Source organism: Castor canadensis, chromosome 11 (genome assembly GCF_047511655.1).
Source record: "Castor canadensis chromosome 11, mCasCan1.hap1v2, whole genome shotgun sequence".
NCBI lineage: Eukaryota > Metazoa > Chordata > Mammalia > Rodentia > Castoridae > Castor > Castor canadensis.
In genome coordinates, this window is record NC_133396.1 from 16,480,497 (window position 1) to 16,504,361 (window position 23,865).

The 23,865-nt window shown below is 48.6% G+C and overlaps 1 long non-coding RNA gene across 3 annotated transcripts; it reads left to right on the top strand.

Moving 5' to 3' along the window:
* The first annotated feature begins 118 nt into the window (after window positions 1–118).
* LOC141413700 (uncharacterized) lies at window positions 119–19,572 on the top strand. 3 transcript variants are annotated; one of them, XR_012438503.1, is made up of 4 exons: window positions 119–2,161; window positions 4,034–9,948; window positions 11,395–11,503; window positions 12,628–19,572. It is a non-coding gene; the product is annotated as an uncharacterized lncRNA (long non-coding RNA). The 3 variants fall into 3 exon arrangements; XR_012438504.1 differs by having other exon boundaries at window positions 119–1,742; window positions 1,993–9,948; XR_012438502.1 differs by having other exon boundaries at window positions 119–9,948.
* Window positions 19,573–23,865: the final 4,293 nt, after the last annotated feature.

The following is a 23,865-nucleotide window of genomic DNA, read 5'->3' on the forward strand; positions in this document are numbered from 1 at the left end:
TGTGTGGCAGCTCCCAAAACTTTTATTGAAAGCTTTGTTTTCTCTGCTTTGCCCTCCAGGAATAATGAACTTTGTGTGGCAACTTTTCATAATATCGAATCTCTATGCCCAAAACAGATGGCTCTGGTGATGGCGGGGGGGGGGGTGTAACTTGGGAAGCACAGGCATATCTCAGGTGAATAGACAGTGATTTCCAGTTTTTATAGTCAAGGATTGGGGATGAGTCTCAGAAGGTTCTAGGGCTCTGCATGGAGGGGAGGCTTATCTGCAGCCCATCCAATTGCTTGGAATCCAAGAAGAATGCCTGGAGAGCCTGGTGCTGAAAGCCATCCTCCTCTCCATCAGATTATGCATATCGCAAGAATGGCTTCCCCCCCTTGACTATTTCAGTAGGCTTCTTTGAGGGAGAGCGCAGATCAGAAAATGCTTCTTGGCTTTATGTATTTAGGTTTATTCCATTTCATTTGCTGATCACTGATATCCTGTTTGAGCTGGGTACATAGCGGCGTTTTTTCAGCTCTGCCACAATAAAATGGTGGCATACTCCTAGGCACCCAGAGGAGAAGTGTGGAGGGAAGGGAAGTGACATTTGGTGGGTGCCACCTGGGTGATGGACTCTCTGCAGACCCATTTCAGTTCATCATGACAACAATCTTAGAAGGTGGATGCCTTTACCCACAGTGTTTAAAGGATCAACTTGCAGACAGATCACAAACCTGGAGGTAGGATCTGAACTGAGCTCTACCAGCTACTACACTGCACCCTCCTTCTTAGAGGGTGCCCAGGCCACTCTGCCTACTCTGCTCCCTCCCCTACTCCTCCTCATTTTTTACTCAGATGAAATCAAGTTCAAATGACTATCAGAGTCACAGGGGGTTGGAGAGGTTAGGAAAGGCTATGTCTTAGAGCAGGTTGCTCATTTATTCCCTGGACATGTAGGGTGAGCCGGGCTGCTGGTCCATGTTGGAAGCCACTGGCCTTAGGAGCTCACCCCCTCCCCTTCCCTCCTGACTTCCACCCTGTTGCTTGTCTGATGCTGGCCAGAGCAGAATCGGGAGATCAGCCCTTAATCCAGGACCTCTGGGACTCCCCGGAGACAGCGCTGGCCTGGCCTCCGCTGCTGCTGCTGCCGCCCCTTGGGCATTTTCCCTTTGCTGTCCGTGGGAGGAAACCCCAGTGCCTGGCTGTCAATGTTAAATAGCGAACTGAACAATGAACTGTGAGTGTGAGTGTGGGCTTAGTAACGACCTGAGTGTTTTCAAACCCGATCACATCAGGGACCTTGGGTTCCTGCGCTGGGCGGGCTCCCCTGCTAGAAACTGTTCCGGAACCAGCCCAGTTGATGAGCACATTGTATTAATGGCCTGGCTGGACCAAAGCTTCCGGGCCAGCACGCTTGAGAGTTAGCTGGTTATTCTGAGAACATTCTTTTCAAAACACTCTACAGGACAAACAGGCAAGAGGTTCCTTTGTCCTCAGCTAGCCTTTGAAACGCTCAAAGGCTGAGAAGAACTCCAAGGAGGCAGTAGCACACAGAGGCTGAAACCTTTGAAAACGGGGTGCAAGCAGGACGCAGGGAAGATGGTCAGTGACAGCACATTCTTTGGCTAACTTGTGCGGTTTATGTTTTTCCCAAGTACAGCTTTTAACGCCTAAAACATAACAGCCTTGTGCAGGAGCTGGAAGAAAGGGCAGTGCTTCATGCACCACTTTGGGGCTGAGTGCCTGGCTGTGAAAGAAAGGTCAGTGCTGGGAAGGTTCAGGTACCTTTGCCTCCTGGACCACACCTGTCTTTTCATCTCCTGCCTCCCATGGCTCTCGGTGCTGTCTGGGGGCTGGAGATGGATCATTCTTGGGCTCTCTTGGAGCTGCGCTTGCTGTGGGGTTGGGGGTGTTGCTCTAGACTGCACATGTCTTTCTGAATCATGGATACCAACTGAATCTTTAAACTCTGGCTCCTCTGTTGGCTTTCTACCCTCCTTGTCACTGAAGAGCTGTGGATCTTCCCTGCTTTTCTCTCCAAGACCTTTTGAGAAGGTGGAAAAGGAAGGCCATCGGATCCAGGCTGATCTGGAATTCTAATCCTGCTTTGCCATCTGCCACTGTGTGGCCTTGGACTAGTGGCTGAATCTCTCTGGGGCACTAAGTTCCATTTAACCAGGTATGTGGTATGGAATAAAGAAGCATTGACACAAAAATGTTAACAGCTCAGTGTCTACTGAGCACTTCACTCTTCCAGCTCCACTCTAAATGCTTTGCCCCTCCTTTGGTTTTTTTCCCCAAATTCTTTGAGATAGGTACTGTTAGTCTCATTTTACCAAAGTGGTAATGAAGACAAAGAGAAGGTAAAGTTCTGTGCTAAGAGTTATGTGCTTTTGAGATTCAGCAGCCTGGCTCTAGAACGCATGTTTACTGTTTTGATTTAAATACATACAACATAAATGGTATCTTTTATTGGCTTGTTTGCTAATATTCCCTAACAATTAGGTAAGTTACACTACTGACAACCACTGGCTCCTCCAGACTCAAGCACTCTTTGTGTTACAAACCCATTAATTTATCCAGCTCAGAAGTGTTGGTTTTCCTCAGTGGGTCCCTCCCCATTGGTCCACATTGTCCCTTGGGGACCTACAGATATGAATTTCCTGGGTATCCTTGCTGTTAGTTGCCAAAATGTTCTTTGAATTTGTCCCCATCCAGAGCAGCAAGGGTTACTCAACTCTTTCAGGCCTATACCCCACAACTATGTGATGGCACGGTGGCATCTGTCCTCAGACCACTTTTGGAAGATTTTGTAGGGATGAGGTATGAAGTGTATAGCAGAAGGCCAAACATATCAGCGCTGGGCTGACCCAGGCATGGTGTCTGACAACAGCAGGTGTCACCAATAGACACACATAATATGACATAAGATAGAATATTTACTGTATGAATGAGCCATGCAGCCAAGGTTTTGGGTGGTCCTCCTTAGGTGGCCTACCACATTACAGGGGTGTTTCAGGTGTGTCTATTCAGAAGTATCCACACCCTGGCACAATTGCTCGCTGTCCCCTACCTGGACCAAGGCAGCACCAATCCTCAGACACTCGAGTCTGGCTCTGTTCTTGCTAGACCTTCTAACAGCCCATTTCCAGGTAAACGGGGGACAGGAATATAAATTGACTTCCTAGAGTTCGTATTGCAAATGCTCTAGAACCTAAGAAATTCTGGGAGAAACATTCCAAGTGCTGTACCTGTAGCAAGAGTTGGTTACCTGGAGGATAGTTCTGCCTGGTGACCTCCAGCTGCGAGGCCATGCAGCAGTTGTGCAGATAAGGAGGCGACATGTCTTCAGTAAGAGTTCCATGCATCCCAGCAAGCCTACTGGCTGTTTTGTGGGCTTCTCTGGTGGTCAACATCAATTTCTTGTCCAGAAAATGGGATGGTGACAAAGCATTATCAATTTGCTGAACAGTTGGGTGTCAGACACCATATAGCAAATGGTACAACTGAGGTGTGCAGGGGGCAAGTAGCCTATTCCAGATACAGCTAGTAGATAAAAGAGCTAGGATTCTAGTTTAGGAGTGTCTGTCTCCAGCAAGTGTCTTCTTCCTGTAGTTCGATACTGTTCAACCCTGGTTGCTATTGGTAGCAACTTGGGAGATTTTAGAAACAGATGCTCCGCTCCCAATATTCTGACCATCAATATTTTTGAAAGCTATCAAGTGATTCCAAATGGGCAGCCCAGGTAAGAACCAGGGCATGGGGCCATGATGCCTTTGGACCCAGGTTCTCTTGCAAAATGTTTAGTTTTCAACTGAATTTATCACTGGCAGTTATGGCCTAGCTCAGAGTCTGGATAACTCAACATGGACTGGAAGGCTGGGGGGCTTGTAGTATCAGCTTGACCAGCTGCACCCTCAAATGAGGGTGGGAGGCAGCTGTTAGGTTCTGATGGTCTGGGAGATCTCCTTGCTATCTCTTGTCCTGCTACCTAGCCTATCCCCTCTGCCCCTGTGTGTGCTGCACCGCCACTTTCTGGCCTACCTTGCAGGTGGAAATGCCTGTTTGGGAGAAGCTGGGAGGGCTGTATCCTGCTTGCTGAAGCCCTCCAGGGACAGGAGAGCTGGCGGACTCAGGGTGAGTCCCATAGTCTTTTTCTCACCAGTTTTCCTCACTGGGAATTGTCACCAAAATGACCCTCAGAGTGGATCATGAGGAACTGATCAACATCCAGGCACTTAACCTGGGAGAATAGGGGAGCTTTGGAATCAGACCAGAGGGGTTGAAGGACAACCACAGGCAAGTGGGGGTGCTCACCAGAGTTCTGTGTCCTGGGATGTCAAGTGGCAAATACAGCCTGCTCTCTTGGCCTGTCCCAGCTCCACCCATTGGGCACCACAGATCCAGAGAGCCCAGGCTGGGGCCATGCGACCGCCAGCCTGCAGCTCCTCCCCAGTCTGTCTCGGCCAATTCCCAAAGCGCCCCCTGCACTTGCCAAGGGAGCCAGATGCTGCTTTGGGGAAAATACCTTCTGGAGTTTGTTGTCTGAGCCCTCCCAGTTGACACCCACGAGGGAGAAGACGTGCCAGGATAAATGGGAAATCTCTTCATAAATATTTGAAAAAAGGCAAAAAGGAAAGGGAAAAAAAAAAAAAAAGGACTAAGCCCTAACTCCTAGATTTAAGGAGCATCTCAATGATTGCTTCAAGCAGATGGAGGAAGCAGCTCCACCACATTCATTGGTGTGGAGAGGGATCCCGGCAAGAGCTGGGAGCCCCTGGCTCAGTTCCTGGGACCATGGGCCCTGGGGTGCCTTGGCTTACCCTGTGGGTCCGGGGGAGAAGGACAGGCCTGGCAGGCCTGCTGGCAGGGACCATGGAGCAAGTGCAGATGCCAAGCTTACTGGCAGGGAGGGTGACCTGTCCTTTATCCATAATGTATAATTGTGCTTTCTGCTCCACTGCCTTGGGACTTTATGACATGTGGAGCACAGACTAAAGTGGCTTTTAGGGGAGCCTCTAGGAAATGGGAAAGGAGGCCTCAGGGGACTAAGGAGCTAGCAGGACAGTGCTGGTGCCCACACAACAAGAGGAGAGCAGCGAGCCCCAGGCTGGAAGACCTGGGAATGGGGGACCCTTTCCAAGAAGGGCTTGACTCAGGAGAGACGGGGTATTTTAAGGCTTGGCAGCATTGTCAGGAACTCTTTTCAGGTCTGATTGTCAAGGAGACTCACCATCTAGAGAGAGTGCCTTGGTCTTACTTATGACATCCCAGTTCCGGCCAAACCACCCTTGTGTGCCCCTGGAACCAGAGCTCTGCCCCTGTGCCATGAGTCAGTTGGCCTTTGGATGAGGGCACATACTTTTATGCTTGTACTACTTGCCTCACTTGGGGTCTAGTCACTGCCCATCTTGGGTCAAAGAGATATGGACTCTTTGGGGCTTGGTGGCATCTCTAGAAGACAAAATCCTAGGCCCATCTCAGGTCAGGATAAGTGGGTTCCTAAATCTAAGAGTGTCTTGGGAAGGCAGACATGTACCCACAGAAGGCCCTAGGGCCTCAGCCTGAGAAGGGCACACAAGCTCCCCTCCCCATCTTTTGCAGCTTGTACCCACCATCAAGAAGGAAGAGAGGGCTGAGGTTGTAGCTCAAGTGGTAGAGAGCCTGCCTAGCATGTGCGAGATCCTGAGTTCAAACTCCAGTATCACAAAAAGAAGGAGGGGGAAGAGGAGGAAAGGAATCTTAGCATAGTTGGTGGTGTAGTGAGGAGGCTGCCCAGGAACTAGCACAAGGCAGAAGGTGACAGTGACCTTGACCAAGATGTTTCAAGCAGCATTTCTCTTGGGCCTGCCTATTCCTCAATATGGAATTCGTCACTGCTTCCAGAAGGCGTAGGGATAGCCAGAGGTCAGGAGAGGACTTGGGAGGGTATGCTGTGCCACCTGGGCTCAGAGATAGTACCCTTTCTCTTCTCCATTTTGGCAGGAAGAGGCACAAAAGCTCTTCCAACCATGAGTCTGGATCAATGTTCACCTTTGGAATATTAAGCCTGTTTTTAACCATGACTCAAATTCTCTCCAGCTTATTGACTGTGAGTCAGTTCTACCTGAAATGCTGTACTCTGGATGCATTTCTAAACAGCCGAGTTAGAGACACTGATGGCGATACAGACAGTCCCATGAAGGCAGGTTGAAAAGGCAGCTTTTGGAGGACATTTAAATTATATTGGATCTTCAGCTGATCAGTAAAGTCCTCTAGCCCTGGGCTAATCCTGCTCTCTCTGATAAGTGATCAGGAAGAGCAGAAGTGATTTACTCATTCATTTTCTCAATTGATAGGTTGAATTGTGGCCCCTAAAACATAGGCCTGTGTCCTTAACCCCCCCCCCAACCTGCAAATGTGACCTCATTGCATATGTAATCAAATTTAGGATCTTGAGATCATCCTTAATTAGTGGAGAACCGAGGTCCACTGACTATGTTTTTTTGTTGTTGTTTTTTTAAGAGAAAGGGAGGGGATGGCCCTTGAGAAGGCAGAGACAGAGACTAGATGCATCTCCAAGCCACAGAATGCCAAAGATTGCCACCAATGCTAGGGGAGAGGGGTGGAGTGAATTCCCCCTCCAAGCTTCCAAAAGGAGCCAACTCTGTCTACACCTTGATTTCAGACTTTTGACCCCTAGAACTCAGAAAATATTTTAAGTTAATGGCTATTTGTTATGGAAGCTCCAGGAAACCAATAGAACAGACGTTTCAGGTCCAGGCACTAGCTTCCCCAGCTAGAATGCTACAGTGAAAAGAGCACCTGTGACCTCAGCCCTAATGGAACTTCCCAGTTAGAGAGTAAAGACTTGAACAAGGACTGTGCGTTGAGGCTTCTAAGGAGGATGCAGGTGACACAAAGCCTCTTTTCTCCTCTCAACCCACTCCAGCATCTCCATCTCAGCACTGCACCGCCATTGGCCCATTGCTCAAGCCACAAGCCTACACATCACCTTTCCCCTCCCCACCAGTCCCTCACTGAATTCTGCCAGTTTCACATTCATGGTACATTGTGAACCTGTCCATGTCACCCCTAACCTCAGCTGCTACCTGCCCCTGGCTGGGTCAGCATTATCCCTCATGTGGATGAGGAAACGCTCCTCCCGTGCTTGCCACCTGCCTTCTCTCCAGTGTCTTCCCCTCAGCAATCACTGGGATCTGGTCTTGACTGAAAACATGGCAGAACTTCCCACAGCCTCAGCATCAATACCAACACCAGCTATCCAGTGTGGCCTGGCCTTTGCCTGCTGCTTTGCCTCATAATCAGTTTTGCTGTTCCCCAAGAAGCCACCTTCCCACCACAATGGCCACCCTCCCTTCCTCTCTACCACTAAGTCTTTTCCATCTCCGAGAAGTCACAGTGTGACTCTCTATCTAGAGAGTTCTTCCTTCTACTCTTAATCTTGACTTCATAGTTACCTCTCAGAGAGAACTTTCCAGACTCTCTAGTCCAGAGGATGTGTTTCTCTTTGCTTTCTTTCATCTTATCCCCCATAAGTAATGTAAGGATTAAAGAGTGCTGATATGCTTACTATGTTTTTATTTTGGTTGTTATGTCATTGTTATTTTGTGGTGCTGGGGAGTCAAACCTGGGGATGGATTATGGAGTGTCATGCATACGAGGCAAGCACTCTCCACTGAGATACACCTCAGCCCATTGGTGACGTGCTTGATGTCTGTCTGTCTTTCCCACCTATGGTAAACCTCAGGAAGGCCACAGCCTTCTAATTCTTCCCCCATTCAACTCACACAGCAATGCTCTTGCAAAAATAAATGAATATGCTTCCTGAGTCATTTGGGGGAGGAAGGAAGGAGGAGAGGACAGAAACCAATAGTTGTGAGGCAAACATCTCAGTTCCTGAGATCCTACAAGTTTAATATCTCTTGGAAGCTGGCTTGGAAATGCAATTACTTTGTTTTCCTTTCTCCTCCCAAAGCCCTGTTTTTCAAGTTTGCTTTTCCCGGTGAGTAAATGTGTAGTAACCCTTAGGGCAGGAGAAGAGGGAGGGGTCGCAGGCTTCATAAAGAGCAACGTGAAAGTCAGACCCCCAGAAGGGAAAGTTCCTGTCAGATGAAACATCTGAGGAAAGTTAAAATGCGCTGCAGAAATAAATTGGTTGCTGTAGCAACCAGTTCTTATTCTCCCCCAGAAGAAAACGATAGAAAGAAGGGGGGTGGGGAGTCAGCTAACTTTGGTCTAGGCAGGAGAGAAGGAGGTGTCCAAACAGAATAACAGGACAATGTTGTGAAATGTGTCACCTTACCAGCATAAAAGTAATGTTTTGCTTATTTGCCTGGGTTTGGCTGATGGTCCCTTACCTGGCCTGATTTACCCTTTCGATCACCTTCTTGGCTGGCTTTTGTAGGTAACAGAGAGTTCAAGGCTGTCAGACAGTGCTTCCTTTTGCTTTCCAAAGTTGCACACCAGCTTCCACATTAACAGGCTCTTGGCACCTTGCTCTTTAGCAAGACCCATCAGCAGGTCTTTCTGTAAAGAGGAAGCAACTTCTAAGATGCTCATTGTCGATGTGGGTTTTTATCTATATAGGCTTTTCCAAGAGTGGAAGCCACCCACCTGTGCTAGGAAAGTTCACCAAAGGTATCAGAGTGGGGAGTGAACTCTCAGAGGTGGTTCTTGACTGTGTGTTCAGGGTTCGTGAGGAATGGCAACCTATTTATGGGGAAGAAGGGCAGCAGAGAAGTGCCAGATGTGGGGCTGAGGCAGGTGTGCACAGTCTCCACTCCCCGCCACCTTGTGCTGAATGTGATGTCCTGGTGGGCAGGCAGCCCAGTCTCAGCTGGTTTTTTCCCACAACTGACCTGTTGATACCACTTTTTTTTTTTTTGGGTGGGACTGGGATTTGGACTCAGGGCCTTATGCTTGCTAGGCAGGCACTCTACCACTTGAGCCATGTCCCCAGCCCAATAGCCACTTTTGATGATGGCAAAAAGGCCCAAAGAATTAGTGGTCCATGAAGTGTATAGGTTCATTCCCCTCCTTCATCTTTGCCCAGCATGTGTTTATGGAGGCCTGTTCATGGCAGGCAGGACAAAGGCTCGGTAAAGATGCCGCCTCGTAATCTCTAGAACCTGTGCGTATGGTGTATACCACGACAATGGGGACTTGGCATGCATATGGGAAGGAGTTTGCTAATCAGCTGGCCTGAGAATGGTGGTTCAACTTGACTGGGTTAAGAATACCTGGAGGATTGATAAAGCGTTTCTTTTTGGTGAGCTTGCATATGAGTCAGTGGATGGAGTAGAGACAATCCCCTCCATGTAGGTGGTGCTGTCCAACTGGCTGGGACCCAGGGCAGAGCCCAAAAGGCGGAGGAAAACAGATTTCCTCTCTGTCCTGGGGCTGAGACTCCCTTTCTCCTCCCTTGGACGTCAGAATTCCACACTGTTCAGCCTTTGGACTCCAGGACTTACCCAGTGGCCTCCTGGGTTCCCAGGTTTTCAGCCTCAGACTGTTACACCATCAGATAGATGGACTAAGACTCATGGCCAGCATCCCAGGTGGCTTCTTGTGGACCTTTATAATCACACGGGCCACTTGCACTGATAAATCCTCTCTCTTGTATCTCTCTATATCCTATTGGATCTACCCCTGTGGAGCATCCTGACTTAATATAAGGAGATTATCCTGGATTATCTGGTTCGGTCTAAATGTAACCACTTCACTTTAACAATGGAAGAGAGGCAGAAGAGGGGTTCAGAGCAATGCAACTTGAGAAGAGCAGGACCTGCCATAGTTGGCTTTGAAGATGGAAGAAGAGACCATGAGCCACAGAATGCAGGCAGTGTAGGAAACTGGAAAAGACAAGGAAATGGAGCCTCCTAAGAGCTTCCAGAGAGGAATGTAGCACCTGCAACACTTGTTTTAGTCCAGTGAGACTGGACTCCTGAATCATACAACTGTTAGGTAAGATTGTGTTGCTTTAAGCTGCTATGTTTGGGATTCTTTGCTGCAGCAGCCCTAGGATGCTGGTTTGGTGTTCTAAGGCCCTGCACCAGGTTCAGGAGGGACAAAGTCAAATGAAGCCTGATTCTCTCCTTCACCAGGTTCACGGTCCAGAGAGGGGGACCAGATAGTTTCATCAGCAGCTGAGCTGGTGAGGGGAGTGTGGGTGCTGTTGGGGAAGAAAGTTGGTGAGATACTGTGGAATATTTTGGGTGTTTGTCCCAGATCCTGGCATCCAATTAATGAAATCCTTGGAATCAGTGCAGAAATTCCAGCAGTCTTTTTGTATGCTAATAAGTGGACAGGTGGCTGCGGTTTCCTAGAGAGCTTCAGGATGGGGGCTGGTCACCACAAGGACCAAGGCCAGACTGGGGTGTGGGGGGGTTGGGAGTTTCCAGCTTTACCTCTCAACTTCCAGGGAGGGAAGAAGGGCTGAGGCACAGTTGTCCACCAGTGGCTGATGATGTGATCAGTCATACCTATGGAATAAAACCTCCATAAAACCCAAAAGGACTGGGCTGAGGGACTTCCAAATTGTTGAACACAGGGAGTTTCTTGGAGGGTAGTAACCACAGAGAGTGCGTGAAGCTCTGCACTCCTTCTCCCCACACCTCGTCCTGTGTATCCTTTCATCTATATCTGTTGTAATGTTCTTTATAAACTAGCAAATGTGTTTCCCTGAGTTGCTGTGAGCTACTCTAGTAAATTAATGAAATCCAAGGAAGATGCTGGGGGATTATAACTGCTGGGTCAGAGTCACAGGTAAAACAACCTGGTGCTTATGATGAGCATTGAAAGTGTGGGGGGGGTGGGGGGAGGGGGAGGAGTTTTTGATCCCATTTCCTTCGTGGGGAACAGGAAATGTCTCTTTTTCTCTCCCAATCCTGTTACTGTCACTCTAGAGACAACCCACTTTCAGTCTCCTTTCCTAATAAACTTTACTCTTTCTCTGGAAAAAAAAAAAAAGCCAGTGAAGGGGGTGGTGGTCTTGGAGACCAAACCCTCCCTCTGTGGGATCTGATGCTACTTCCAGTGTCAGAATTGAACTGAATTAGAGGACACCCATCTGGTGGTCACTGCAGAATTGTGCTTCATGGTAACCGGAGGTTGTAGAAGTACTTTGTGCTGGGAGAGTTTAGGGGAAATTGAGTTTATTATTGCTGTATTTTCAGAGTTGGACTTGAAGGATTAGCTAGTGAAAGAGTGTTGGGGAAAAGACATCAGAGTCCTGGGGGAGAGATGTGCTAAGGCTCTGGTTTGAAATCAGGAGATGCAGCTGTGGTCATGGACTACATCATGGACCATCTCAGGAGCTCAGCCAACCCACTGCAATCTCACTAAGAGCCACACAGGAGCCTATGAAGGGTTTCTGGTGGGGGACTGACATGTTTTCATCATCCTGACCAGAAAAATCAGCCAGGAGCAGAACAAGTCAAAAACAGAGTCAAGTGACTCAGGATAAAGGCTTCCTGGGTCACTGGATGGAGAAGAGTCATCCTGCCTGGAAGACATGGAGGTGAGCTACACCCTAATCCTTTCTTTTGTGGCTTCCCCTCCCCCCACCTCTATCCCAATCTGAGTCTGGATCCCCTGGGAATTGCTTGACCTGCTTCAGAGAAATTGCTAGAACCCTATAGGCTGGCACTGCTGTCCTCATCCTGGTGGGCTTTCTGTTTCCCAAAGGGCACAGGCACCAAGGAAAGTCGGCAGATGGTAGTGAAGTCATGGTCACAGATGGTGTGGGGCCAGCATCCTTTCGTAAATTAAATGTAAAGTGTAAAAATTGATTATTTAAGGGATAATTGCCATTATTTTCTATTGTACAAAAGCAGGACGAATGCTGTGATGGATTACCAAACCAGAGTGAAGAGAGGCATTTAATTAATTTCACGAGCCTGCTGAAAAAGCGATCACTGTGAAATTGAGGGCTGCTTTTGGCCATGTCGGGCTGCAGCTGGCTCTGCATGGCACACCACACTGTTGTCGTGCGGCTGAGGCCTGCAGGAGGCAGGCAGCCCTCTTCCCTGAGGGCACTGGCTGAGGCCAGGACTACCTGCAGGATGATAGGGTGTGGGAGACAAGAAGTCAGGTGCCGTGGTCCTGAGACCTGGACTGTGCTCTCAGGAGGACCCTCTACTTCACATCTGAATTTGTGTGATAGCCAGGAAAGCTGATGGGGCAAGTGCAGATCAGAGCAGGACCAGAATCTGCCTCTGGAAAGTTGAGGTCAAGCCTCCTATCAACCCAAGCCAAGATAGCCCTCCCCTACCATTCCTAAACACACATACCAGGGCACAGTGGGAGCAGCTGGGTTTAGAGGAGAAACCTGAGCTCCTTTCTCCTATGCCTGAGTCCAGGGAGTCTAGTCCTCATGAGCAAACCGGCTGTCCTCTCTAGCCATCTTGCCTTGCCCCTTCTTTCCCAGTGCACCAGGTTCCTGTGTGGTCAGGACAACAATAACATCTTATTTAAAACCCTTCATCGAAGCACCTGACTAGCAAGCATGAACCCCTGAGTTCAAACCCCAGTGCTGCCCCCTGCCACCCCCCAAAAAATCCATTATGTCTCTAGCTAGTAGTACCAGCTCTGAAATATGCTCTCGCAGAATCTCAACAACCACCCTTTGTTCCCATTTCACAGATGTGAAGCCTGAGACTCAAGCAGTCCTAGGAGGTCCTCCTTTGACAGGTCCCAGGGTGGGGCTGTGCCAACTGAGGAGATTTCTGCATCGTTGTGACCACTTTCAGAATTAGCATTTCTCATCTGCCTTCAGAGCTGCATTGTCTCCCAGCCAGACATGGTTGCCAAATGCAGATGAAGGGATTAGCCCTCTCCTGGCTCTGGAGCCCCTCCCTCCCCAGACTTCCTCTCCTTCTCCCCACCCCCACCCCCACATTCATACTTGCTGCAAACACTCCTTCAGCATGAGCCATTTACTGGCCACTGAGCCAAATGCAGAGTCAAAGGTCTGTCTCTGCCTCCTGGGAAGCTCCACGACAGTTCTACATGATATTCCAAGGGATTCCAGAGAAAGGCTTCTTTCTCAGTCTGGAGAGGCAAACACTTCCCTGAGAAGGTAGTGTTTATTCAAACTCCCGGAAACTGAGAAGAACATCGAAGAACCTTCTGGGCTGGGAGTGCATGGCGTTGGCCACCTGCTTGAAGTAGGAAGAGGAGCATGGGGACCCTCCCAAGGCTCAGTGGGTGCTTAGTGGGTGCAGACCGGCAGGAAAGGAGAGAGCAGAGGTCCGAGGAGAGCCAAGGGTCAAATGGCAAAGAAGTTCCCAGCTTTTCTTGAAAGCTGGGTGTGCCATTGAAGAGATTTAAGATCAAGGGACCGAGTGACAGGACCAGATCTCCTTTCAAGAAGAACCAAGCACAGGAAGAGCCATGGTCCAGGAGGCTGGGGTGCTGGCAAGAGCAGGTGCAGAGGGACGGAGTGGTGGGGGGAGATTGGTTGTTTACAGAGGTGGCTGGGCAGTTTTTCTCCAACAGAGATTTTCATGAAAACTAAACCTGAAAGGAACCAGGGATGGGGAGCCATTCACATCCCAGAACTGGCTGCATGCGTTTTCATGGCCTGGCCTCTCGGGACTGAGCGAGCCACACCTCCCAACACCTGTGTGATTCATGGTCCCTGTAAGTGGGGAAGCTGGCATGGCCTGCATGGCCCCTGGCTTCTCATCAGCTAAGGAGCTGTTTTCTGAATGAAACCTGAAAGTCAGGAAGGACCTCCCTCCTGTATGCAGGTGTGCTGGGGTTAATAACTGTGCTTTTGATCTAGCACCTTCCATATCTCCCCAAGGAGAAATCCTTTTGTGATGGAGGCTCTCCACAGATCAACAATGCACTTGTAAGCGAACGGGTTTCCCCTGCCCCGCCAACAATGATAACAGATCTTCTATGAGCAGCCTCCTCCGAAGGGAACTAATTGACTCCAATTTTTATTTTATTGAGCCCCATAATTCTTTATTCTGCCTTCCTTCATGACTTGGAGGCTTTGGTGCAGAGCTGCTGGGTAACAGGCAGGCAGTGTAACCCACACGACTGTCATTCATTCACCAGCAGGACCAATGGCCTCGCGTCATAAAGGGGACAGATGGTTGCCACTCCTCTGTTCCCATCCAAGACAGGTGTGTCAATCTCAGAGCAGCAACAAACCCATCCTCTCTTGCCCACCAAGACAAAAGATGGGAACCAGAGGCCTCAAAGGAATCTCAGAGATGAATCTAAAATCAGTTACCTTTCCCCCGGGGAAAAGGAACATTTCTGGGAAAAATCATGATTCAGGATGGCTCCCCAGTGGCACGTGGCTGGAAACAAGATTTATTTCAGAAGAAGGGACCCAGCTATGGCTCCACATGGGCAGGGTGCTCCCCTCCCCACGGTTGGCTGGGCAGTGTTCCAGGAAGCCCAGGCATGAGGCAGGTCTGCACAGTCCTGGGTCATTGCTGTTCTCTCCTTACAAAAACCCAAGGCTGACTTCCCGGATTCCTGAGTGCCTGACCTCATTCATTCACTCACTCATTCACGCTCCTACTCCACACACATTTATCAAGTCCTCACGGGGGAGCAGGCACTGGGGATGCAGAGACGAATAAGAAAAATGCAAGCAAATAATGGAGCAATGGAGTTGGGAGCAAGCTAGGAAAGGCGCAGGCAGAGAGGAGGGTAGGATCTGGGGAGGGTTTGGGTGGGGAGTGAGACAGTAGGGGCAGAGCAGGTCATGCAGAAGCTTGTGAGAACAATTGATTAGGGCTGGAGTGGAGCGTTAAAAGGGAAGAATGGCCAGGCTTGGTGAGTCAAATCATGAGGGCTGTTCCCCCCTGGCTAAGCAGTTTAGGTTTGATTCTGGAGGCACTGGGGAGCCAGGACAAATTTCTAAGCCAGAAAGAGACTATCGAATGTGCAACGTCTGTGTTTTAGAAAGGTCCCTCTGGCGCTGTGGAGAGGTACTTTGGATGTGGGCAGTAACTGTGGTGAGGTGGGGGAGGGGAGACACCAAGCAGACAAAATCTCCAGCGTCCAATGCTATGGGATGCAGGACATCAGGAGAGAAGGGGAGGGAACTTTGTCCCTGGGATCCTGGCTTGGAGAACTGGGTAGGAATGCTGTCCTCTCTTGTTTTTAGGATGCTTTCAGCTATAAGCCATAGAAACCCAATTATGACTTGAACAATAAAGGTATTTCATTATTTCACATATTGGAAAGTCTGGAGGTGAGCCTTCTAGAGCAGGCTTTAAAAGCTCAATAGTGTCATTAAAAACCCGAGATCTTTCTTTCTGTTCAACCGTCCTACTGTAGTGACTTTGCAAGGTGGATGCTGCAGCACCAGGCGTTTGCATGGGATTCAATGCAGTAAGAAGGGGGAGAGGTGGTCACTGCCATGTCTGTTTTCTTTAATCAGCAGAACAAAAGAGGCCAGGCGTGGTGGTTCATGCTTATAATCTCAGCTACTCAGAGGCAAAGATGGGAGGATAAAGGTTTGAGGCCAGCTTGGACAAAGTTAGTGCAAGACCCTATCTGAAAAACAAACTAAAAGCATAGGACTGGGGATGTGGCTAAAGTGGCAGAATGCTTGCCCAGCAAGTGTGAGGCCCTGAGTTCAATACCAGTACCACAGGGAAACAAAACAAAACAATGAAATGACAAAAACCTGGCCATGTCTATCTATAGGGAGACCAGGAAAGTGAGGATGTTTTGTTTTGTGGTGGTTTTTGTGGTGGTTTTGAGGCAAGGGTCTCACTATGTAGTGAAGACTGGCCTTGACCTCTCTATCCTTTTGCCTTAGCCTCCGGAGTGATAGGATTGCAGGCGTGCACCATCATGCCTGGCTATAGGAAAGTGAGTTTTTTTAGTTTTTTGACTTTTCCAACCCCTACAGTGGAGACAAGTAAGAAAGGTAGGACTTGGGAATGAGAAACAGATCAGTGCTGCCACTGAGACAGGAAAGTTAGGAGGACAGGCCAGCACAGCCCTGAGCCCTGGGGTGAACAGGATGTGGAAGAAACAGCAGTCCTACCCATGAGGCTTATGGGGACACAGGTGCTGGATGGGGGGAGCATGGGCCTTTCTTTGTCTGTGGAGCTATTTCCCTGGCTCCTGAGTCAGGAAGAAGAAGAATGGACACTCCTTCCATCCCTCTCTCCAGTGGCTGGGAATCATTCAGTCTGCAGCTCCACCTTCCTCTGGCTGGCCTCAGGCCCTCCTCCCTCTGTCCTGCCTCCAGCCTCTGCTGGAACCTGCAGTTATTTGAGCACTTGGTGATGCCACTGTGATTACTGTTCACATGGAGTGAATTTAAGACATGCACGGACGGGGAGTGGGCAGATGAGGCAGACTTGCTGTGGCTGCGTTCTCTGCTGGGCAACCTGTATTTTTGCTTTCGGTGGATGTGCTAAGGATTGGACTATAGAAGGCTCTGGTGAGGCTCATGTTGAGGAGGTCAGTGTATCAGACAGGAGATGCTCTGTTGAGCTGCAATAACAAGCAGCTCTTAAACCTCAGTAGTTCAACTGAGGTTGTGAAAGTCTTTCTCACTCACTGCATGTCCACTGTCCACCCACAAGGAGGCTCTGCACCTCTCAGCCACCCAAGAACCTTTCTGGTCACAGGTGTCCCTGAGTACTGCAGCCAGGGGATAGAAACATGGCAAGCTTTGTGCTGGCTCTGAGAGCTCTCACCCAGGACACATGTCACTTCTGCTTCTGCCGCACTGGCCAAAGCAAGGCACATACCCACCTCTAACTTCACGGGCCAGAAAGAGGAGAAAGCGTTCTTTGTGAGCAGACCTAATGAATGCATCTCAACAGAAGTTGTCTGGAGCTGCCAGTTGGCTACATTGCTGCCGACCACTGCTTGTAGAGGAGAGTCACTCACACTTTAGTGATAATTAGAGTCTGGTACATCCCACATTGTGGTGGTGCCTCTGCTTGTGTGTACTCAAAGCTCCTCAAAGGCACTTGCCTCTGTGTTGCGATTTCTAACGTAGCTCAAGCACCTAGAACTGTGACTTAGCACAGAGTAAGTGCTCATCAAACATTTGTGGAGTGAATGATTAATTCATCTCATCAAACCTCACAACAGCCTCGATGAAGCCGGGGTTGTAAGTATTTCCATTTTACAAATGAAGAAGCCGACGTCTAGAAAAGTTAAGGAATTTTCCAGAGCTGAATGACACTTTAGCCCAGAAATCAGCCTTGGTTGGGGATCTCATAGAGCTGGTCCAAAACTCTTCTGCTGTCTCACCCAAACTTCTCCCCTTTGTGGCCAGATGCTGCTATGCGTTTTTCCCCTGGCCATGAGATCCCATTCTCCTTCGTCCTGCAGACTGGTGGTGGGCATCCTGATTACTCAGATTCCTGCATGTGCTTGGTCACGTGTTAAGTCCTCCACTGCCTTGCAAGTATCAGAGCATCTGTGACAAGCTGGGACAGAGAGGACCAACACACACCTCATTATTCTCTGAAGGTCTCACCTGCTGGGGATTTGAGGACCTTCCTCGTTCAGATGGCATCTGTCAGACTTTAATGTGCTGGATGCTGTGCTGAGTGCTGACCTTGAACCTTAAGAAAAAAAAATACCATCCTGGCCTGATGATGTTAACAGAATCACACACAGCAGGGTCTTGCTGACCCCCAGCCCCCACAGCTCACAGAAATTGGCAGCTCCATATAACCATCCAGGGCTAGAATCTCCTAGCCTGACCCATGGGAGGAATTAATGACGCAGTACCCAGTCTCTAGGAGTTAATGACACACAGTCCAGGTTTTCAGAAATGACTCCCCATGAGCACGGCCCCTAATGAAAGCTCAAGAACTCGGGATCCCCACTGCAGCTGCTCCTTTCTGAGTCTACCTGCCTTCCTGTCTGGAAGGTGCACTTTCCCTTGACTTTTGCATTCACTTCGAATGCATTAACAAACCTGTTCCCGCTCAAGTCTCCTAAGGGTTCATCCTAGAATTCTTTTTCTGATGAGAACAAGAACCTTCTGACTCCCTGACCCATTGACATGCCTCTGGTAACAGAGGGGCTGGGCAGTGAAGGTGCATTGACCACGACGTAGTCTACCTATGTTCTGCACAGGAGAAGGGTCTTACCCTGTCATGGAAGCCTCGGTACAGTCCTGCTCTCTTTTCTGTCACTGTCCCTTTCTTTCCAGTTCGCCCTTCCATCAGATCCTTACCCCGGACTTTCACAGTCTCCTCTCCCCACCTCACTCCTTTCTTGTTGTTCATCAGCTGAGCCCGGCAGACCTCATGAGATGCCTAGAGAAGTCCTTTCCCTCATTTTGCCCTTTCTGGAAGTAGAGGGATGCATTCAGCCTCATGTGTGGCCTCCCATGGGGCTTCAGACCCGTTCAGTCTCCACAGTGTGAGACGGAGCCCCTCCTCCACCTGACCCAGGAATCAGGCATCCTCAAGGGAGTGAGTCATCCTTTTTCTCTGGGCCAGCAGTGCAGCCTTGCATGGAGGGTGTGCACTGTGAGCAGGGCTTTGGTCTTGTCTTAGTGAGGAATAAGCCCCTCATTTCACATCAAGGGACAATGCGCTGTCCTCTAAGTGTCATTGCTGATCTGCATGTGACTTGCTAAGTGCCTTTGGAGTCCTAGGAGTGGAGCCAAGTGATTTACGCACTAAGCTTTCCCCTCTCGGAGGGTGGGAGGACTTTCTGGCCATTTCCCCCACACAATCATCCACTCCACTGAGGATGGATGAGGGAGAGATGACAGGGTGCGCAAGAATATGCAAGGCTCATCTCTGTTGACACTGAGCAGGACAGACAGGCATTAAACATCCAGTGACAGGTGGGGGCCACCAGCATCTTTATACAACACAGTGGGCAACAGGCAGATCTGGGGACAGGGATGGTGCCCTCAGAGGGAACATTCCAGCTCACATATGGGAGCATCATTATGGTTAAGCAGGTCAAGGTGGACAAGGCAAAGAGAGAACAACCCAGGAAGAGTTTGGGTCATTTGATGAACTGAACAACAATCAGGATGGCTAAAGAGAAAGAGGGTGAGGACATTACAGTTCACTGGTATTCTCAGACACTGGTTCCAGGACCTGTCACAGATGTCACAATCCATGGATACTCAAGTCCTTATATAAAGTGACATGGGCCGGTGGGGGGGGTGGCACACACTCGTAACCCCAGTTACTTGAGAAAGCTCTCAGCTCAAGGCCAACCTGAGGAAAAGTTAAGGAGACACTATCTAAAAAACAAGCTGAACTGGTTGGTACATGCCTGTAATCCCAACTACTTGGGAGGCGAAGGTAGGAGGATCATGGTCTGAGGCTGGCCAGAACAAAAGCACAAGATCTTATCTGAAAAACAAACTAACAGCAAAAGAACTGCTTAGCAAGTGCAAGGCTCTGAGTTCAATCCCCAGCACTGCCTATATACGTGTGTGTGTGTGTATGTGATAGTATTTACATATAACCTACACACATCTTGTTTATGTCAAATCATCTCTGAAGGGACTGATGGAATGGCTCAAGTGGTAGAGTGCCTGCCTAGCAAGTGTGAGGCCCTGAGTTCAAACCCCAGTTCTGCCCCCTCAAAATAATATAATATCTAGTATACAATGTACATGCTATGTAAATAGGTGTTATGCTGTATTGTTTAGGGAATAATGATAAAAATAAACTATATATGTTCAAAACAGATGACATTCTTTATTTCTGAATACTTTGCATCCTCAGTTGGTTGACTCCACCAGTACAGAACCTGCATATGTGAGGGACTGACTGTGAATGAACAACTGACTGACACCTACTGTGTTCTAGGCCCTGGGAGAGGAGGGGTTGAAGGTTGGCCAGATTGAAGAGAGCTGGTAAGTCAGATTGAGGAGTTCAATTTGATGCTGTATCTGTGTACACATTTTATGTAGGGAGCAATCAGGTACATTTGTACTTGAGGGGAGTCATCTGGGTTATGTGTGGAGTTAGGAGCAGCAGGGGTGAAGCTGGAGGCAGGGAGGATGGGTCAGGGAGGCTATTTCATCACAACTCAGAAGAGACATGGAGATGGTTCAGGTTAAAGAAATGAATGGCAAGAGAGTGGAGACAAACAGGTGACTCATGAGTTATTTAGAAAGTAGACTTAGTAAGTGGAAGCGAAGAGGAAGTTTTTAATAAAAAATGTCTTTCTGCTAGGACCATCCTTGCAGGCCAGGAGCCCCTTACCCATTTGGTAGATGTGAGAATGACTCTTCCCAATGAAAGGTAGTAGGAGCTGAGCACCCCCACCCCAGAATTCACCCACCTAAGAGCCTCATTCCCCACTTCCTATTGTTCACAGTGTCCCTGCCTTCAGCAGTGCACCCCCTACTCCCAGTGTCCCTTCCAGAAGCTGAGCCTCACAGGGACCTCTGAGCACAGGGATACAGATGGCAGCTGAGCCCCAATGCCCCTCGGAGATGTCTTCAGTCTTGTGCTCTGACTGAGGAAAAGTCAGTAATGAAATACGAGTGATTTGTCCATAAAAGAAATCACAATGAGACACCATTTCACACTCACTGGGGTGGCTACTATGAAAAGAAATAACAGAAAATAACATGTTGGTGAGGATGTGGAGAAAATGAACCCCTGTGCATCACTGGTGGGAATGTAAAATGGTGTGGCCACTATGGAAAACACTATGGTGGCTCCTCAAAGACTTAAACACAGAATTACCATATGGTCCTGTAATTCCACTTCTGGGTATGTACCAAGAGAATTGAAAGTCAGATTCAAACAGACATTTGTACATGTTTTCAGCAGCACTACTCAGAATAGCCAACTCCTAGAAGCAACTCACATGTCCATTGATGGATGGACAGAGAAGCAAACTGGTATATATGTACAATGGAATATCATTGTTTTTAAAGGCATGAAATTCAGACATGGCTACAATACCAACAAAACTTAAGGTCATTATGCTAGGTGAAATAAGCCAATCACAAAAGGATAGCTGTTGGGATGAGATGTGACTCAATGGTAGCGTATTTGCCTAGGGTGCATGAGGCCTGGGTTCATCCCCAGCAACACACACACACACACACATGCATGCGCTCATGCACACAAACACACATACAAGATAACTATTGTATGATTCCACCTACATGAGGTACCTAGAGTAGTGTACTTCATAGTGACAGATAGCCCCTGGTGACCACCAGGGGCTGGAGTGGAAGGGGAATGAGTTGTTTTTTGGAGTGCTGGAGAAGGATGGTGGTGATGGTTGTACAACACTGAATGTTCTTAATGCCACAGAACAGTACATTTAACAATGGTTGATATCGTAAATTTTGTGACATATGTATTTTACCCCAATTAAAAAGATCAAATGTAAAAAAGAAAGGCCATAGTGGGGGAAGGGTCCTCTCCTGGATGGTGTGTGTGTGTGGTGCTGGGGCTGGAACCCAGAGTGTTGCACACGCTGGGCAAGTGCTCTGCACCCCCAGAGTTTATGCCTTCTTTTTAAGAGAGGCATCTGCTGAACTCCAGCCTAGATCTTTCTGACTCCAGATAGCACTGTCCTGTCTAAGGCCTTTCCACAACACAAGCATCCATTTGCCATCTACTTGGCCTGCAGGTGGATGGTCAGCCAGTGGGTGGAGAGAAGTCCCCATGCCACCAGCTTCAGAAATGCTGGCCATCTCTAACAGAACCAGCTCCAAACAGCCAGAGCCCCTCCCAATCCCAGGCCTGCTGGGAGTGAGCCAGGGAGACATACAGTTGGCAAAACACATTAGCATTCTCCTATCTGCTAATTAGTTTTGTGAAAAATTATTTATTTATCTATTTATTTTCACCAGGGAGCAATTGGGGTTTCGGAAATGTGATGACATGTTTTACATGAAAAGGAAAGAAAAGGAAAAAACCTCTTGCTGCAAGGTTCAGATCACCATCCACATGCATGATAAGCAAGAATCTGAGAGGCCAAGTCCTGGAGAGCGACTGGGAGCCAGAAAGAATTCCTAGGTGTTATTAGTCCCTGGGGATGTCTCTGAAATGTAGACAAGAATTTGATCAAGCTTTCACATTTCCAGGGGCTGAAAAAAGATGGCTACAGTCCAGGGCAGTGTCTGTTTCAGGGTTATGTGACTGGAATTAAAGACCCTTGCAGGAGATATGAGGATAGGTAAGACACCTAAAAAACTAGCTAGCATTTGTTGCCCTTAACGCAGAGAAACTAAAGCAGATACCTTAAAAGCAACTGAGGCCAATAGGAAAAGGGGACCAGGAACTAGAGAAAAGGTGAGATCAAAAAGAATTAACCTAGAAGGTAACACACACGCACAGGAAATTAATGTGAGTCAACTCCCTGTATAGCTATCCTTATCTCAACCAGCAAAAACCCTTGGTCCTTCCTATTATTGCTTATACTCTCTCTACAACAAAATTAGAGATAAGGGCAAAATAGTTTCTGCTGGGTATTGAGGTGGGGGGAGAGGGAGGGGCAGAGTGGGTGGTAAGGGAGAGGGTGGGGGCAGGGGGGAGAAATGACCCAAGCCTTGTATGCACATATGAATAATAAAATAATAAATAAATAAATAAATAAATAAATAAAGACCCTTGCACCTCTAGACCCTGTTGGGATGTCTCTGGTTGGGACGTTCTACCACCCTGGTCTGCTTAGAAAATACCCTCCATCCTCAAGCGCCACCTTCCCCAGCATCTCCTCTGGGAAAAGTTTTTGGGCCATCAGAGTTAGAAGGCAGCCCTCCGTCCACTGCTACTCTGAGTCCCTTTATGGGCCACCATCGAACCTGTAAACATATCAAGCATCTCAGTGTTTTTTAAGTTTGGCTCGTGACTAAGTGTGCTGGTGCTTGGTAAAGACTAGCTGAAAAGATGACTCAGAGCAGGAGCTGCAGGCTGAGTGGGAGAAGACAACTCCTCAGAGGAGGGGGCTTTGAGCTGGGTGACAGTGATTATGAGACATGATCAGATGGCAAGGAGTATGCCACTTAGCACATGTCCCTGGCTGGCTCACTTCCCTGAGATCTGGGAGTTTCCCGAAGGTAGGAGTGAAGTCACATTTGACATTGTGTCCCGTTCTAAGCACTGCATCTGACCCAGCATTGGTGTTCATGAAATGCTTGCTGAAAGAGTGAATGAAGACAAGACATCATTAGGTAACTAAAAATCACTGGCCTAGAAGCTGACAAAGGTGAAGAGGTTAGCATGAACTCCTCCTCTCTGGACTTCAATTCCTTACCCATTGGTGAAAGCATCAGGCTAAGCATGGCCTCTAGGATTCCTGCTGTTTCTTGTGCTGAAGACTGCCCTTTCCTGTGTTTGCAGAGCTTCTCACACCACGAGTCCCCTTCCCACTACCTCCAGGTAGAAACCAGACTCACTTTCCCAGCCTCCCTTGCAGCTACAGTACTGTCATGTGACTTGAGCATTACCCATCAGGGACACCACCTGTGCCTTCCATTGGCAGGGTAATGTTAGGCAAAAGAGAGGCATTGCTTGCAAGTTATTGTGGGGCAGAGAGAGGTTGAGGCTTTGGGGGCAGCTGTGGTGGAGTCTTGTGACAGTGCCTGTGCTGCTTCCTCCCAGCCTGATTCCCTGACCTCCTGCAGAACTGGTGATTTGAATAACAGTCCTTAAAAAATTCCATTTCAGTACAGAACCCAGGTGCAGTCCTGGGGCTTGCACCTAAGAACCTGAGAGATACACCTTGAGATTTGAAGATCCCAGCACCCCAAATAGGACCTGGTAATCTGAGACTGGGGTTTTGAATGGAGCTGTGGAGTGGTTATTCCGCACTGTGATTATCAGGTGTGCCTACCATCCCTCCTTACTTGTTAGCACACGGTTCCTGATCGTTTTCAAAAGCTCAGAAAGCCATAGTTTTAAGGAACCTCACTTCTTCAAAGCT